At 41.6% G+C, this 17,057-nt stretch overlaps 1 protein-coding gene across 5 annotated transcripts in view; it reads right to left on the bottom strand.

The window, feature by feature from the left end:
• The window catches only part of SGCD (sarcoglycan delta), a 601,642-nt gene that overhangs the window by 148,986 nt on the left and 435,599 nt on the right, over window positions 1-17,057 (bottom strand). The window lies entirely within an intron of this gene.

Genomic DNA, 17,057 nt, shown 5'->3' on the forward strand with positions numbered 1-17,057 from the left:
ATGCCCTTTTAAGCTAATCTATTCTAAAGGATAGAAAAAAGGGAGAGTGAGAAAAATAAGATGACTTTTTAGGTTAGAATGAAATGGTTCACCTTAAACGCATCTACTTTTCATAATTTTACAAGGTTACTCCAAGCTGTGTGTCTCATACCATACGCTGCCTGAATGTACCACAGGTAATTTCAATATAGGGATGAAAGGATGGGAATTTTAGCAGTTATTTTTAAATATACTTATTGGTAGCATTCAAAACAGTAGATGATGCAGATACTACGGTATATTTTGTAAGCATTAGCTGTCCGCCATGTCTGAAGATAACATTACTAAACGACACAGAGCCTTTGCAATGCAAATATGTCCCTTCAACTTCAGCTGCTCGAAGCCTGTGGCATAGATTACAGTTAGAGTCAATTAGAGTCACTGCTTGAAAGGCCTATTGCTATAAGTCTCAAAACTAATCATTTGTTTATTCTTATCCTGATGACTTTTCACCATGATAGTCTGCTAATATTCTAAAGAATACAATACATACATATAAGTATATGAGAAGCAGAGAAGCAGCGTGGCTCAGTGGGAAAGAGCCCGGGCTTTGGAGTCAGAGGTCATGGGTTCAAATCCCGGCTCTGCCAATTGTCAGCTGTGTGACTTTGGGCAAGCCACTTAACTTCTCTGTGCCTCAGTTCCCTCATCTGTAAAATGGGAATGAAGACTGTGAGCCCCCCGTGGGACAACCTGATCACTTTGTAACCTCCCCAGCACTAAGAACAGTGCTTTGCACATAGTAAGCACTTAATAAATGCCATCATTATTATTATAAGTGATCACACAAGCAACACATATGCAAAGAGTACATATAAACTGGCAAATTCCACCAAATGAAGGTAACCACTAAATTATTTGCTTTTAGACATGATTCAATAAAGCTATTAAATCTAAAATATATCTGTCCTGCAGGGCTTTACAGGCTTTACAGACATATGATCAGCATAAACATAAACTCAACCTGTCAATCCTAGAATAATACTTATTTATCTTGTTCGACCTAATAGGCCAGGCCAATATAGCTGACCAGATCTTTAACCAGAGGAATTTGTTCAAGCTTCCTTGTCACCAATCGTATGCTGTCCAGGACCTCCAGGGCTTCAAGAGGCAAATTAGCAATCTGCTACCCCTTGGTCACTCCTGCCGCCCAAGACAATACATCTCCAGCTTCTTTCCTGTTTTCTTTTATGAGATCTGGAGGGACAGGAGACATGGTACAGAGTTGGATTTGGATATGAAAGCTTTGACTGGTTTCTAGAAAATGTAATCCTCTAGACTCTAAACTCCAGGATGGACGGGGAATGTGACTACATTTCTATTGACTCTGCTGACTTGACCTCTCCCAAGCTCTTAGAACAGTCCCAACTTGTACTTCCCAAGCGCTTAGTACAGTGCTCTGCACACAGTAAGAGCTCAATAAATATGATTGATGATGATGATGATGCTTTGCATACAGTGTGCTCAACAGATACCACTGATTGATTTTGTATTGTGTTCTCCTAAGCGTTTAGTACGGTGCTCTGTGCACACTAAGCAGTCCATAAATATGAATAATTAATTGATTGCAATAGTAGGCTTCCAGACTGTGAGCCCACTGTTGGGTAGGGACTGTCTCTATATGTTGCCAACTTGTACTTTCCAAGCGCTTAGTACAGTGCTCTGCACACAGTAAGTGCTCAATAAATATGATTGATTGATAGTAGGCAGCATTAAGGGTTGTTGGGTGACACCATAAAAATTTGCTTCTTCTGGACAAATAATAATAATAATAATTTTGGTATTTGTTAAGTGCTTACTGTGTGCCAAGCACTGGTCTAAGTGCTGGGGGAGACACAAGGTAACCAGGCTGTCCCACATGGGGCTCACAGTCGTAATCCCCATTTTACAGATGAGGTAACTGAGTCCCAGAGAAGTTAAGTGACTTGCCCAAAGTCACACAGCTGATAAGTGGTGGAGCTGGGATTAGAACCCACGACCTCTGACTCCCAAGCCCACGCTCTTTCCACTGAGCCATGCTGCTTCTCTGAAATACCTACTTGGCCTAGGAAAATCTGCCACTGTTGCTTCCTTATTGATATGTTGTCAACTTGTACTTCCCAAGTGCTTAGTACAGTGCTCTGCACACAGTAAGCGCTCAATAAATACGATTGATTGATTGATTGATGTCTGGCACATGCATCTGCATCTGACCTCCCCACTTGGTTACCTTGGACCACTGGACCAGAATAGCTTTAGTGAGATATTCCTACTCCTACTGCTCCTTACCCACTTTTAGGGAAAGGTTTCAATGGCTATAAGCAAAGGGTCACACTTGTCCTACACTGACCCACTCCTTCTCAAAGATGGCTTCTTAACTTGGGGAGATTTTTGCCCCAATCAATCCATCAATCATATTTATTATTTACTGTGTGCAGAGCACTGTATTAAGACCTTGGGAGAATATAATGTAACAGAGTTGGCTGAAACAATCCCTGTCCACAAAGAGCTAACAGTCTAGAAGGCAAGACAGATATTAAAATAAATTATGGATATGTATATAAGTGCTGTGGGGCTGAGGGTGCGGGTGAATAAAGGCTACAGATCCAAGTACAAGAATACAAATCCAAGTACAATGAGTCCCTGGGAATCTAGCTGGTCTTGTTCTAGAGGATGGATGTATTTCAGGGGGCAGAATCTCCCCCATAGCCCTAAGGCCAATGCATTTCCAAGTAGAGACAAAAAAGTGAATGCTTTAAAGAAAATCTCTTAGTTTCTATTTATGAAATTCAGGTAATCCTTAGGCAGCTTCAGTTGCTTTTTTTTTTTAAAAAAAAGGAATAAATGCCAATGCTAAATGCCCAGCCACACATACAGAGAAGAGATGAAAGTGCTGCAAGTAGAGATAGCTACAGAAGTAGGCGTATAGTACATGAGTCTATAATGCCCTACCCTGGCCAGGGATGCTGGCTGAGCATGGAGAGTGGGCACCAAAGGATTCTATTGAAAATTAATCTTCCAAAACTTGCCTGTGGTGGACACTTGAGAAAAATTGGTGGCAAATTTTCACCCCTTTTGTGTAATACCTATAACTATTGATTCATTCATTCGCATTTATTGAGCACTTACTGTGTGCAGAACACTCTACTAAGCACTTGGGAGAGCACAATACAACAATAAACAGACACATTCCCTGACCACAATGAGCTTAGTCTAGAGGATGAGCTTATAGTCTACTATGCCAAACAAGAGACACTTTTCAATAAAAGAAAAGAAGTTTAGTTGGGACATATTGAGTTTAAGGTGCCAGTGGGATGCTCATGTAGAGATGTCCTGGAGGTAAGAGGACATACAATATTTATGAGGTGAAAGTAGGGCTAACAAGGCAGATTTGGGAATCATCCACACACACAGATATGGTAGTTGAAGTCACAGGAGTGAATGATCTCTCCACGGAAGGGAATGTAAAACAAGAAGAGAAGGGCCCCAGAAAAAGCTGTAAGGGCCACTGACAGGAAGTGAAAAACAGAAAAAACCCAGCAAAAGACATTTAGAAGAATCAGGCAGAATGATAAGAGGAGGACTAGGAGAGAACTGCTAAGATAGCATATCCAGTGATAAAGCAGCTGAGAGGATTTTTAAAAATGCTATTTGTTAAGCACTTACTATGTGTCCAGCACTGTTCTAAGCATGTATAGCTATTTAAGGAAATTATGATTCATTTTAAGATTCCAGTTAATCTTTAAGCTGTAATTTCCCACAAAGACACAAGCCAAATTACATTATGTTTTGAAGATTTAAGGATCATTCTTTAATTTGAGAAACAAAAGTGTGTCTCCCCCCGCAGCCCCCTTACACTTCCAAGATGTGAAAATTGGATCCTCACAAAGACAGGTAGGAAGAGAGGAAGATGAAACCCACCACAGTAAACACTCAATAAATACCACTGATTCACTAGATCCAGACAGGGCAAGGGGGCAATCAATTATATTTTAGCGCTGACTTTTTGCAGAGCACTGTACTAAGCACTGGGAGGATACAATATAACAGAGTTGGTAGACGCATTCCTTGCCCAAACGTACAGTTGGTGAGTGATCGTCTTTCCTCGATCAGGATGTAAATGATTCCAGGGCCCAAAACAAATTAGGCAGGCCCAAAGTAATTTAGCATGTAGGCCAGTAAGAAATTTCAATAAAACTGGAAAATACATTCCTCAACTCCAAAAGGTATTTTTTTCAGTATTGTAATGTTTTATCACAAGATGAGTCAGTGTTAGTAGGATTGTAAAAAATCTGGTCAGCTACTACAGTTTTTGGAAACTTTGAACTGAATTAAAATGAATTGAACCTGCTCTTATGTATCATTGGCAGAACTACTGGTATCAACAGATAGGGGATTCTGCAGTGTGAGTCGTATGGTCATCCATGAGGTCTCAGAGGCGTAACCTATTTCAGAGGACCTGTTTTTCTCATCTTCAAAAAATACAAGTTCTTTTCACATAGAGTTACAGTTCTGAATGTGACTACAAAATCCAGACTGATCAAAATTGGATAATTTAGTACAATTTAGAGGAGTACAATTTAGACTCCTCTAGACTGTGAGCCCGTTGTTGGGTAGGGACTGTATCTATATGTTGCCAACTTGTACTTCCCAAGGACTTAGTACAGTGCTTTTCACACAGTAAGTTCTCAATAAATACAACTGAATGAATACAATTTGGTTGATGTAATTTTTCTGGTGGAAATAAGGAACTATCTTGTGGCACTTTTTAGGATAGTAAATAAGTATGTCTTATGTGGTAAGGGCTGGGTTAGACATACGCTTATGAGGTCAGACATGGAATATATCCCATGTGGGGCAGAGAACTTAGCTTAACCCCATTTTATGGAGGAGGAAATTGAGGTTCAGAGAGGTTAAATGACTTGTTTGAGATTACACAGCAGGCCACTGATATCTCTCTTCATTGATTTGTTTCAGTCAAGTAAGATTTCCTCTCTGTTGTTCAAGGGGAGAGTCACAGAACCAAGCCTTTGTCCCCTTTCAAAGGCTTCAAAGTAGATAGGCAGCAGCATCTAAAACAGTGCTTAACAGAGAAGTGCTTACTATTGTAGCCCACTGATGTTCCACATATGTTAGTGTAAAAATGGAAAAATTATTGGAATGGCAATCAGGAGATCAATGTGCTATTACAGAATCCTCTTTTAACTTGCTGTGGGACATTGGAAAGATTCTTAGTACCTCAGTTTCCTTATCTGTGAAATGGGGATTGCATCCGCTCCACCCAATTCAAAGCCATTTGGTGAGAAACACTTGGTTCTTGTTTATCAAATGCTTTGGAAATGTAAATACAAGATTTTCTCATGACTGACAAACTTTAATTTCAGGAAGAAGGCATTATAAAAGAGTGATTTTGAATGTTAATAGTAGAATGTTTTACTTATCTTTGATTCGTTCCATATAGAGTTTGCAAGCTGGGGAATGGAGTAAGAAATGGTCATTCAAGGAAATTACAAGCCATGTATTAAGAGGTTTTTTTCAGAATTTCAACCAATCAGGAAGTTTTTACTAAGTTCCTATGAAGAGCATTCGAGGGGAACCAAGATATAATTCAAGTGCTACAGAGACATGCCGTTTTGACAATTATAAATCATATGCCACAGGGAAGAATTCTAGAGAAACTAGAATTAAATCATTTTGCACAGTTTCTTGTTTGAGAGGAAGAGGAATTTTCTTATGATGTGATTTCCTCAGAAACATCTAGATTCAAGGGTGTTGGGTAGGAAAATGAATGCAACTGCATCATTCTAAAATGGAAACCTGTAAGCAACCTTTAAAGAGAGACATTTGCATGGAATTTATTGATTGTTTGACAGGAGGGAAATGAAAGATGGATAATAAAGTGCAAGTTGCCACATTTCCTGTCCCAGGTGAAAAATGTTAGCTTATGAATTCTGAGCTATTGTTGATGCAGGAGGAGGCTCATTTATCTTAAGCAGACATATAAAAGAAAATAAGTGAAATGTTATTAGGGCCGCACAGAACAGTACAGATTAAATTCTGACAGTAGCATACATTGCTGTTTTGTGAGAACTGCCTGCTTACTCAAGCATGTTTAAGATTCTGGCCACTGCAATGTTTCAAACCTACATGAAAATCCCTCCCAAAATAGATTTTTTAGCAAGGATAGAAGCCCTAAGGGAGCCTACATTCCTGTCTTTGCTCTATTTTCATTAGGAAAGATTCTAGGTTATAAAAGATGAGGTGTTTTATGAGGCTTCGAGTTACAGACTCAAAGACAGTGGCTTCTAATAGTAATTTTGAGCTCTTCTGCTTTTTTTTTTTTTTTTTTTTTACTGATTTAGCAATTAGCATTTGCTGGGACACTGTCACTCCCCAGTTGGTCCCTTACAATTAGCATTATAATGCATTAATTAATCAATCATATTTATTGAGCACTAACTGTGCACAGAGCACAGTTAAACTTGTGAGCGTACATTATAAAAGAGTGGGTAGACACGTTCCCTGCCCACACTGAGTTTACAGTCTAGAAGACTGAATTTGTATACAGCGTGTCATATGTGAATACTGTATGTGTCTTCATCTGTCATTTGGGTTATCACTCTTCTTCTATTGTCCATTCGCTTACTTCACTGTGCTCTTACTCCCTGAATCAATCAAGGGTATTTATTGAGCGCTTACTGTGTGCAGAGCACTGTACTAAGCACTTGAGAGAATATAAGAATTAGTAGACATGTTCCCTTTCCACCAAGACCTTACAGTCTCCCCTTCACATTTCTTGTATTTTTTACCATTCTGCTTTCATCCCTTCCTCCACCTCTCATAAGTCTTCATGTCCCACCCTTCTAGGAAGTTTGTTTTCACTCTTATTCCAGAGAGTCAGTCACAGACCAGTCAAACCTTCATTTGATACATTCCTGGTAGAAGAAATAAACTGTTCAGAGCCCAAATGGAAACACCGACCTATTAAAAAAACTGGCCAAATCCTACTTTTTTGGCCTCCCTGCAATTAGCCAGGCCACCGTTTTCATGACCAATATTTATTTCCAAAATGCAAGCATGAAAAATGTTTCTGAAACTGCTGAAATGAACAGGGGCGCATTAGTAAGATCAGAATGCAGTTTCCAGAGAACTGTACCATGACAAAAATCCTCTTGCAAACCATTTCCAGTTCTAAATCCCAGGCCCTCAAAATCCTATAACCAGACCACCTCTTCCTCCTCCTAGTAACATAGCTAGCAGAGTGTAGCAGGTTGAAAAATAATTCGGAGAGTATTTATTTTCTCAGGAAACAGTCCATATTGCACATGGACACATTGTGTTAGAAATGATGAACTTCTGTCAAATGTTGACAGAAACTGCAGTTCCTTCTCTAATCTACCACAAAAGGAACTATTAGCTTCAGGAATAAGATAGGTAGCTCAGTTCTGTTGAGACTTTCTGTTGAATCCAGATAGCACAGTGCTAAGCACTTTGTATGTACTCTGCACACAGTAAGCGCTCAATAAATACAATTGAATGAATGAATGATATCAATCAGGCATATATTTCTTGAGTTTAATCACCTGCCAAGAACTCGCCTATCAGAAACCAGTGAGGTTTTTATCTTCTTTGGATTGAATCTGGGGCCACATTTCTGTGTATATCCATAAACAATGACCAGTGTCAGTCATTCTGTATTTAAGGTCACTAAAGAAAGCCCCATAGTACTTATGTACATATTTATAAATTATATATTCTGAATTATTAATTTATATTAATGTTCGTCACCCCATCTAGACTGTATGTTTGTTGTAGGCAGGGATTGCCCAAGACCACATAGCAGACAAGAGGCAGAGCTGGGATTAGAACCCATGACCTTCTGACACTCAAGGCCGTGCTCTATCCATTACACTATGCTGCTCCTCTAATTCCTAATGATGGAATTAGGAACTCTCTCCAGGATCCCAGTGAATCTTCTGCACAGGCCCCAGTGGCCAAGACTAAGTTTAATGCCCAAACCAGTTATGTTCAAAATCAGGACTTAATTATTAACCCAGATGGGAGAGATTTCAGAGACTACCCAATAAACCAGTTTTGCAAGATAATATTTACAGCCCTTGAACTTGTCTGGGACAACGGGAAGTTGTGCTTACAAGGCCATGACAGTTTAGGCCATGTGCTGAGAACTTAAGCGCTTAATAAATTTGATTGAATTAAAAAAACAACAACAACAACTCTGTTCTGGGAAAAGCTAAGAAACAGGATTTAGACTGTAATCACCCACAGATTGGGCTCTTAACCAAAATAACCCACACTAAATTCCTTTTCATTCACGGCATAACTTGGTTAGAGAGAAATACATTTTCACTTGCATAGCTGTCTGGCTGGATCTCTGGGAGAGCAGCTAGGAATCTTCCAGGAAACCAGAGATCCAGCAGAGTTCAAAGCCACGTTCTAATCAAGTTGTTCCCACTAGTTCATCCCCCAGGAGACCTCAACTCCTCCTTCAGCCGATTGGAGTTTTTTATTCTGTTAGTCAACAAGCCAGTTCCCTCCCAGATTATCCCACTGACTTTGGTTGGGGTTCTGTGGGTGTAGAGGGTATCTGGCAGGCCTGTGTGAACCTGTGATCTCATTTTCTAATACTAAATCCACTAACTGTAATTAGACTGCAGCAATTTAAAATCTCCACTGAAACAACAATCCCAAATCCCAATCCCAGGTTATACTTAGAGCAGAACCAACTGGTGCAGTTAATCAATTGGTGGTATTTATTAAGTACTTACTGTGTGCAGAGCACTGCACTAATCACTTGGGAAAGTACAATATTAGAGAGTTGATAGACACAAAACCTGCCCACAAGGAGTTTACAGTCTACATGGAGTGGCAGACATTAAAATAGATTAGGGCTAGGAGAAATAGTGGAGTATAAGAATATTTACATTAAGTATATTGGGTCTGGTGTGAGAGTAAGTGCTTCTGGGGATAAGAAGTGGAATGCAGGAGTAAGGTGGCATCAGTGTTTCTGTCTTGGGCACATGATACTGCCACCCTACCATTGCTGCCCAAATCAGGGCAGCTCCCCAAATGAGCACTAAACAATCTAGAGGAAGAATGGGGAGAGATTTTTTTTAATGGTATTTATTAAGCACTTTTTCTGTGCCAGACACGGTAATAAGCACTGGGATAGATACACATGGGGTTCACAGTCTGAATCCCCATTTTACAGATGTGGTAACTAAGGATCAGAGAAGTTAAGTGAGTTGCCCAAAGTCACACAGCAAACAAGTTAATTGTGAAACAGAAGAATGTAGTCAACCTCTTCATTTTTAATATGAACACCAGGGAACATAATAGGATTTTCTTTAGGGGAACCAAATCAAAACACTATCCTTAGAATAATATTAGCTGCCCCCGCTAACATGATGTTCATACTTAAACGCTATGGTTGAAATTAAGCTAAAACAGCCCTTCTAAGCTAAAACAGTCTAGAATGTTCCATATGATGGGCTCTACCTTCACCACCATAGGGAGGAGGAGCACCATTTGGGGTTGGTTCCCATGCCAAGATAGCCATCATATGCCGGCCCCATCCCCAGGGGTTCAACTCTGAAATCTTCAAGGCATTCATACTTATCGGAACTTGCAAGAGCACCAAGGGCAAAGTCTATCAGCCCATGCCAGATTTTAGGATGTCCAGAACTACCAGGTCAGTGGTGGGCCTGGTCTCAGCTGCAGACCCTTATGGCCAAGCATTCCATGTTAGAAGAACCTGATGGGAAACAGGTATGGTTCTTTAGACATATGCACCCATCCCAGCAAGCTAAGAAAACCATAATTCCCAGTAGGGGTCCTAAACATTATCTAGTTCATCATCAATCGTATTTATTGAGTGCTTACTGTGTGCAGAGCACTGTACTAAGCGCTTGGGAAGTACAAGTTGGCAACATAGTTGTCTCTAATCCCCGATAGGTGAATCCTCGATCTCGTCTACCTCACCGCCGACTTCTTGCCCATGTCCTTCCTCTGGCCTGGAATGCCCTCGTCAATACTCTCAATTACAGACAATTACTCTCCACTGTTTCACAGCGTTATTGAAATCATATCTCCTCCAAGAGGCGTTCCTGTATTAAGTCCTCCTTTCCTCTTCTCCCAACTCCCTTCTGCTTCACCCTGATTTGCTCCCTTTATTCATTCCCCCCTTTCAGCCCCACAGCACTTATGCACTTATCTGTAACTTGTTTATCTATATTAATGCCTGTCTGCCCCTCTACACTGTAAAATCATTGTGGGAAGGGAATGTGTCTGTTTATTGTTATAGTGTTCTCCCCCAAGTGCTCTACAAAGAGTACGAACTCAGTAAATATGACTGACTGACTGGCTGACTGTATCCCCTCTCGCTAGGCTAGGCCTCCTCAGGCTGATCTAAAATCTTATCAGCCCAGGGAATCCCAGGTCATCTCAGAGCTCTGGACACTGCTCCCTGTTGAACCTAGCAATGTGCTCCCCTTGTTAAGAGAGACAAAAGGGCATTCAGAGTGTTCCCAGCCCAGCTGCTGATTCAAGACTGAAACTGGCCCACAAGGAGCACGTGCCTGCTTCAATCAGAGAAATGGGGAGACGGCTGGGAAGGAGCATTCTTAGGTTTTTTTTTTTTTTAACACATCCTACCTGTCCCAAGAAGACCCAACGTTGCTCCAGGTTCAGGGAGGAGGTGGTGAGGGGTGTTCTAGCTCACTCTGCAGCCTGGTAAAGTTCAGAGGAAGATGGAAACTCATGGGTCTGAGACTGGGGAGCTGCAGTAGCAGGACCTTTGTCCTTGTTCTCCGGCTCCAACATCGGAGCCGACCCCTGCAGATCTGTCCCCCGAAACTGTGACCTCGGGCACAAGCTGTGCTCAAAACCACAGCATGACGGGCACTGCCACCCCCACGACTGTCACGAAGCCCCCAAGTCCAGTCAGCTCAGTTCCACACAGAAAAGGAATAATCATCCTAGGACATCTGCACAGACACTTATTGTTCTACCAGTGCTGTGTTCTGGGGGGGTTCCAGCTGACCTCCACTCTGCTCCCATCCCCAAATTTCAGAAGGATTGACCTGTGTTACGAAAACATTTTAGAGCCAGTGAAACCCAGCCCCATAGCACTTACGTACATATCTGCAAATCATTTATTTACATTGTCTCTTTCTCCCTCTAGACTGTCAGCTCGTTGTGGGTAGGGAATGTGTCCATTTATTGTTGTATTGAACTCTATTCAGAGCTTAGTACAGTGCTCTGCACACAGTAAGTGCTCAATACTGACTGACTGAAACACTACCAGATCAAATCGCTCCACCTCTTTTGCAATGAGATCCAGTCAGGTAGCTGGCTAGCAGAAATGAAGCCTCATCCACTGTTCACTTACCCCCCAGGTAATTAGACCTGGCAGGTGGGAGCCACTCATAGGAAGGCAAAGAGGGAAGGGAAAGCAGGGTAGATTGTGAGTAACCAGCCGGAGCATGGGTAGAGAAAGAGAGGTAAATTGCCTGAATGCCAACAACTGTTTCTCCTGCGGTGGAAGAAATTCACACAGACTCACACAGGTTTGGCTGAAAGAAGAATGAGACACTTGGAGTTTCTTTACATCACCAGTTCTTTCCATTTTAATGTGAACTCCATTATTCTGCAGGTGTGAATTGGCCAGTGGGGACATTTCTGGGAACAATATTTCTGAATTAAAATCTAATTTAACCAAGCTGACCCCTGGAAACTATAGAGTGATGTGAAAGGAACGTTTGCAATGCCACTTGCTTTGAATTATTCAGCCAGTTTGTAGGGCACTGTGCAAACTTTCCCATCAATTTTATCACCTAGACCACCTTTCTTTTTATACAAAGCCTTGTAATGGGCAGATATAAAAAAGATTATGTGCTGCCGCTAACTGATACATGCTAAAATGAAACTGTGATGGTAAAATACTGAATTATAAAAGTTTCATTTCAGTGCTGACGAAAAAGAGGGGAATTTTATTAGCTTGAAAAGAAACTCAGTTTAGCAAGCAATCAAAAATGATGCTGTTAGAGTAGGGTCCAACTTCTTATTGCTACTTTCTAAACTTCTTGTTCTGGTCTGTATTATTTTGTTTTGTTTTTTGTTAATGGTATTTGCTAAATGCTTACTATGTGCCAGGCACTGTTCTAAGTGCTAGGGTAGATACAATGTAAATAGATTGGACATAGTCCATTTCCCCCATGGGGCGAACAGTCTTAAACCTCTATTTTACAGATGAGGTGACTGAGGCACAGAGAAGTGAAGTGACTTTCCCATGGTCATACAGGCAGACAAGTGGCAGAGCCTGGTCTAGAACCCAGATCCTTCTGTCTCCCAGGATCATGCTCTATACACTAGGCCAAGCTGCGGCTCTGTTTTCTACAGATACACAGTGAGCTTCGGTTTTAAAAACACATTACCCAGTTCAGAGAGATGCATTTCTTCTGTTAAGAATTAGACTTTTGCTGCCTTCCCCTTTCTTGTTGATACCTCTGAGTAGATTCATTCATTCATCCAATCGTATTTATTGAGCCCTTACTGTGTGCAGAGCACTGTACTAAGCGCTTGGGAAGTACAAGTTGGCAACATATAGAGATGGTCCCTACCCAACAGTGGGCTCACAGTCTAGAAGGGGGAGACAGGGAACAAAACAAAACATATTAACAAAATAAAATAAATAGAATAAATATGTACAAAATAAATAGAGTAATAAATACATACAAACATATATACATATATACAGGTGCTGTGGGGAGGGGAAGGAGGTAAGACGTGGGGGATGGAGAGAGGGAGGAGGGGTAGAGGAAGGAGGGAGCTCAGTCTGGGAAGGCCTCCTGGAGGAGGTGAGCTCTCAGTAGGGCCTTGAAGGGAGGAAGAGAGCTAGGTTGGCGGATGTGCAGAGGGAGGGCATTCTAGGCCAGGGGGATGACGTGGGCCGGGGGTAGACGGCGGGACAGGCAAGAACGAGGCACGGTGAGGAGATTAGCGGCAGAGGAGAGGAGGGTGCGGGCTGGGCTGTAGAAGGAGAGAATGGAGGTGAGGTAGGAGGGGGTGAGGTGATGGACAGCCTTGAAGCCGAGGGTGAGGAGTTTCTGCCTGATGCGTAGGTTGATTGGTAACCACTGGAGATTTTTGAGGATTTTAGATGATTCCTGGTGACTGTGAGCCCGTTTTGAGTAGGGATTATCTCTATCTGTTGCTGAATTGTATTTTCCAAGTGCTTAGTACAGTGCTCTGCACACAGTGAGCACTCAATAAATATGACTGAATGAATGGTGAGCAGAAAGAGCCAGCATAGACAAACCATCCAAGTCTTGCTTTTGAGATGTTACTCTTGAAGAAAAGTGTTTACCAAATTTATTTCTATTTTCTTGTATTTCAAGTGCAATGCATGACTCACAGTATATATTAGACAAGGGAAGGAGACTGAACTCCTTATCTTCCCTCCCAAACCCTGCCCTCTCCCTGACTTTCCCGTTACTGTTGACAGCACTACCATCCTTCCCGTCTCACAAACCCGCAACCTTGGTGTCATCCTCGACTCCGCTCTTTCGTTCACCCCTCACATCCAATCCATCACCAAAGACTGCTGGTCTCACCTCCGCAACATCACCAAAATCTATCCTTTCCTCTCCATCCAAACTGCTACCCTGCTGGTTCAATCTCTCATCCTATCCCGACTGGATTACTGCATCACCCTCCTCTCTGATCTCCCATCCCCCTGTCTCTCCCCACTTCAATCTATACTTCACGCTGCTGCCCGGATCATCTTTGTGCAGAAACGCACTGGGCATGTTACTACCTCACCTTGCTAATCTCTCACCACAAACCAGTCTGTATACTTTGCTCCCCAACTTGCTCACTGTTCCTCGAACTCAACTGGCTGGCTGACGACCCCTTGCTCATGTCCTCCTCTACCCTGGACCTTCTTCCCCTTTCAAATCTGACAGACCACCATTCTCCCCACTTTCCAAGCTTCACTCAAGTTGCATCTCTTCCAAGAAGCTTTCTCTGACAAATCTCTCATTTTCCCAACTATTTGCACTCTCTACTGCATCTTGGGTCTGTATCTCTTAATCATGGAGAGTCTCTCCATTTTACAGATGAAGTAACAGGCAGAGAGATTAAATGACTGCCCCAAGACCAAAGAGCAGGCATGTTACAGAGACCCAATTAAAACCCAGAACCTTCTCACTTCCAGGCCCATGCTCTTCCATCAAGCCACATCACCTGTTTTCTCCCTCACATGAGGGACTTGAGTTTTTGTTTTGTTTTTGAGTGAACAAAAAAGTGGACTCACTTTTTTGCACTTGAACATACACTTCAGTACTTTTTTTCCCCTGATTCATTTACAATTGACAAATATAATCAATCAATGGTATTTCTTGAGCACTTACTATGTGCAGACCACTATATTAAGTGCTTAGGAGAGTACAATATCCCAGAATTAGCAGACACCCTTCCTGCCCATACTGAAGTAGGGTTTGTTTTCTTTTTTCTGTTGCCTGCCGATTTTTAAACAAACTCTTGGTTTTTGTAATTCAGGAACACTGTTGTAGTCTCTTTGAGAATGCATTTCTTTAAAAAAATTAAGGTCTGCCAATATCCACAGGACTAAAAAAGATAACAGGACAAGCTTGTGACTTAATTGCAAACCTCTCAGCTAGCCCACTGAGCATTTTTATAATGGAAGGGATCACCTGCCACAGCAAAAGTCTGGTTAAGATTTTCAACACTATTTTTGTTTTTCATGGTATTATGCACTTATGTGCCAGGCACTGTACTATGTGCTAGGGTAGATACAAGCTAATCAAGTTGGACAGAGTCCCTGTCCCATACAGGGCTCATAGTCAATCTCCATTTTACAGAAGAGGTAACTAAGGCACAGAGAAGGTAAGTGACTTGCCCAGGGTCACACAGCATATAAGTGGCAGAACTGGAATGAGAACCCAGGTACTTCTGACTCCCAGTTGCCTGCTCCACCCACTAAACCACGCTGCTTCTCTATTATGGCAAAAACACAGTCTGTGCAGGATTTCCCCTCTGGTGTAACAATTTCCCTTCTGCAGTGATACTGTGGAAAACAGTACCTAATTTGTCATTGACACATCCCATTTTCTGATTATCAAATATTTATCTGGAGTAGGATTTTTACTTTAGGCATTTCTATGTTCTTTAGCTCCAATTCCTGATTTGGATGTTTTAGGCCCTAAACTCACCATTGGTTTTAAATGCAATCATTAGCATTCTTAAACTTTGTCAATAAACTCATGGTCATGTTAAAAAAAATCAAGAAAGGGGATCTCTCAAGGGATAGGAAGAGCAAATTATATTACCACACTATCAGAATGCCTGCTGAGCACAACTTAATAATGAAAAGGCAAGTCCCTCTACATTAGGCAAAATAGGTCACAAAGGGAGATTGCCTTCATGGCTATTTAACTTCCATGTTGCAAGGCCTCCAACAGGAACTGAACAATGAGAACTGCTCATTTTTAGTATTACTCCTGAGGTGTGTATGACAAATGCATATGCTACTAAAATAGCATTCACTGTCATAATGAGAGTCTCTAGATTGAAATCTTAACTAGTTTTTTGTGGTTTATCATCCAAATATATTTGGGTTGTTGGAGGAAATGGATGTTCCCGAATTGAAGAATGGAGGGTTTTTTTTGGTTTGTTTTTGAAGCCTTTTTGTTCTTACTCTTTGAGAGTGTGAGAGGATGCCTAGGACTGTCACCTTATAAAAGCTGCAGCATTTCAGTCCCGATCTGCTCTTTTCATTATCTTCAACTCTGAGTTGAAGAGGTTGCCAGTTTCTGGGGGTGTAAGCTCCTGTGGACCAGAAACGTGTCTACCAACTCTCTTACAGTGTTAATATCGAACTCTCCCATGCACTTAGTACAGTGCTATGTCCAGAGTAAGCACTCGATAAATACCATTGATTGAAAGCCTCTCTGCACCCAAGGAACACCAACCTCTGCTGGAGTCAGAAAGGCTAGCAGGCTGGGGACTGGAAAGCATTTTATATCCTTGGGACATGATTAAACTACAGAAGGGCCATGAAGACATGTTAAATGCAGGTGCCACTTTTCATGGGCAGTGTCTTTACATACTGACCCCAGAAAGAAAGAAAATGAATTCAATATAATCTCCAAAAGTCTTCCTTAATAGGCTATTTTACTAGCATTAAAATGAATATGTCATATGCACTTCAAAGATGAGTGGTTGCCGCCCCTCTTGAACTTCTCATGTGAAAAGGAGCACACAGGCTTTATACTGTGGGGTATTCACATCCTCATCATTATTTAGCTCCCATCATGAAATCTGATACACTCTCTAGGGACTGGTAAACTAGAAAGTGGCTACATATGGGCAGAGAATGTGTCTGCTAACTCCCAAGTGCTTAGTACAGTGTCCTGTACAGAGTAAGCACTCAAGAAATGCCACTGACTGATATTTCATTTGTAGCCTAAACTGAACGGGGAAACAATATCTGGAATATGACAAGTAATTGCCTTATGCCAGTCTGAATCAATACTCTGAAATGGCACCTTTTCAGTTGGATTTTTTCCCTCCCATTTTTGCTTCCTTTATTGGGAAAAGTTTAATCTTTATGCTAAATGGAAGGTTGACAAGGGAATAAAAGGCCTTGGGAAAGCCAACACCCCAAAAAAAAACTATAGTAAGTGGGAAGGAAACACCATTATCAACTCAGCTTCAGCTTGCACTAAAACCTCCACAATGAGATACAAAACTCACACCCTTGATCATCCACAATCAGTCAATGATATTGATTGGCTAAGTCCAAGGCACCCTGGACCCAACAACCTACATTCTCACTGTTGACTCATTGTCTTGGGATGCCGTTTTGTTAAAACATTGCTACTTGTGTGTCTTTTTTCCCCACTCTTAGTTCGTGAGCCCCCAGACAGCCGGAGACCATGTGTAATTTTCACTGTGTACTTTTTCCCAATGCTTAGTATGGTACTTTCCATGCAGTAAGC

The sequence above is a fragment of the Tachyglossus aculeatus genome, chromosome X1 (assembly GCF_015852505.1).
Source record: "Tachyglossus aculeatus isolate mTacAcu1 chromosome X1, mTacAcu1.pri, whole genome shotgun sequence".
In the NCBI taxonomy this organism is placed as follows: Eukaryota; Metazoa; Chordata; class Mammalia; order Monotremata; family Tachyglossidae; genus Tachyglossus; species Tachyglossus aculeatus.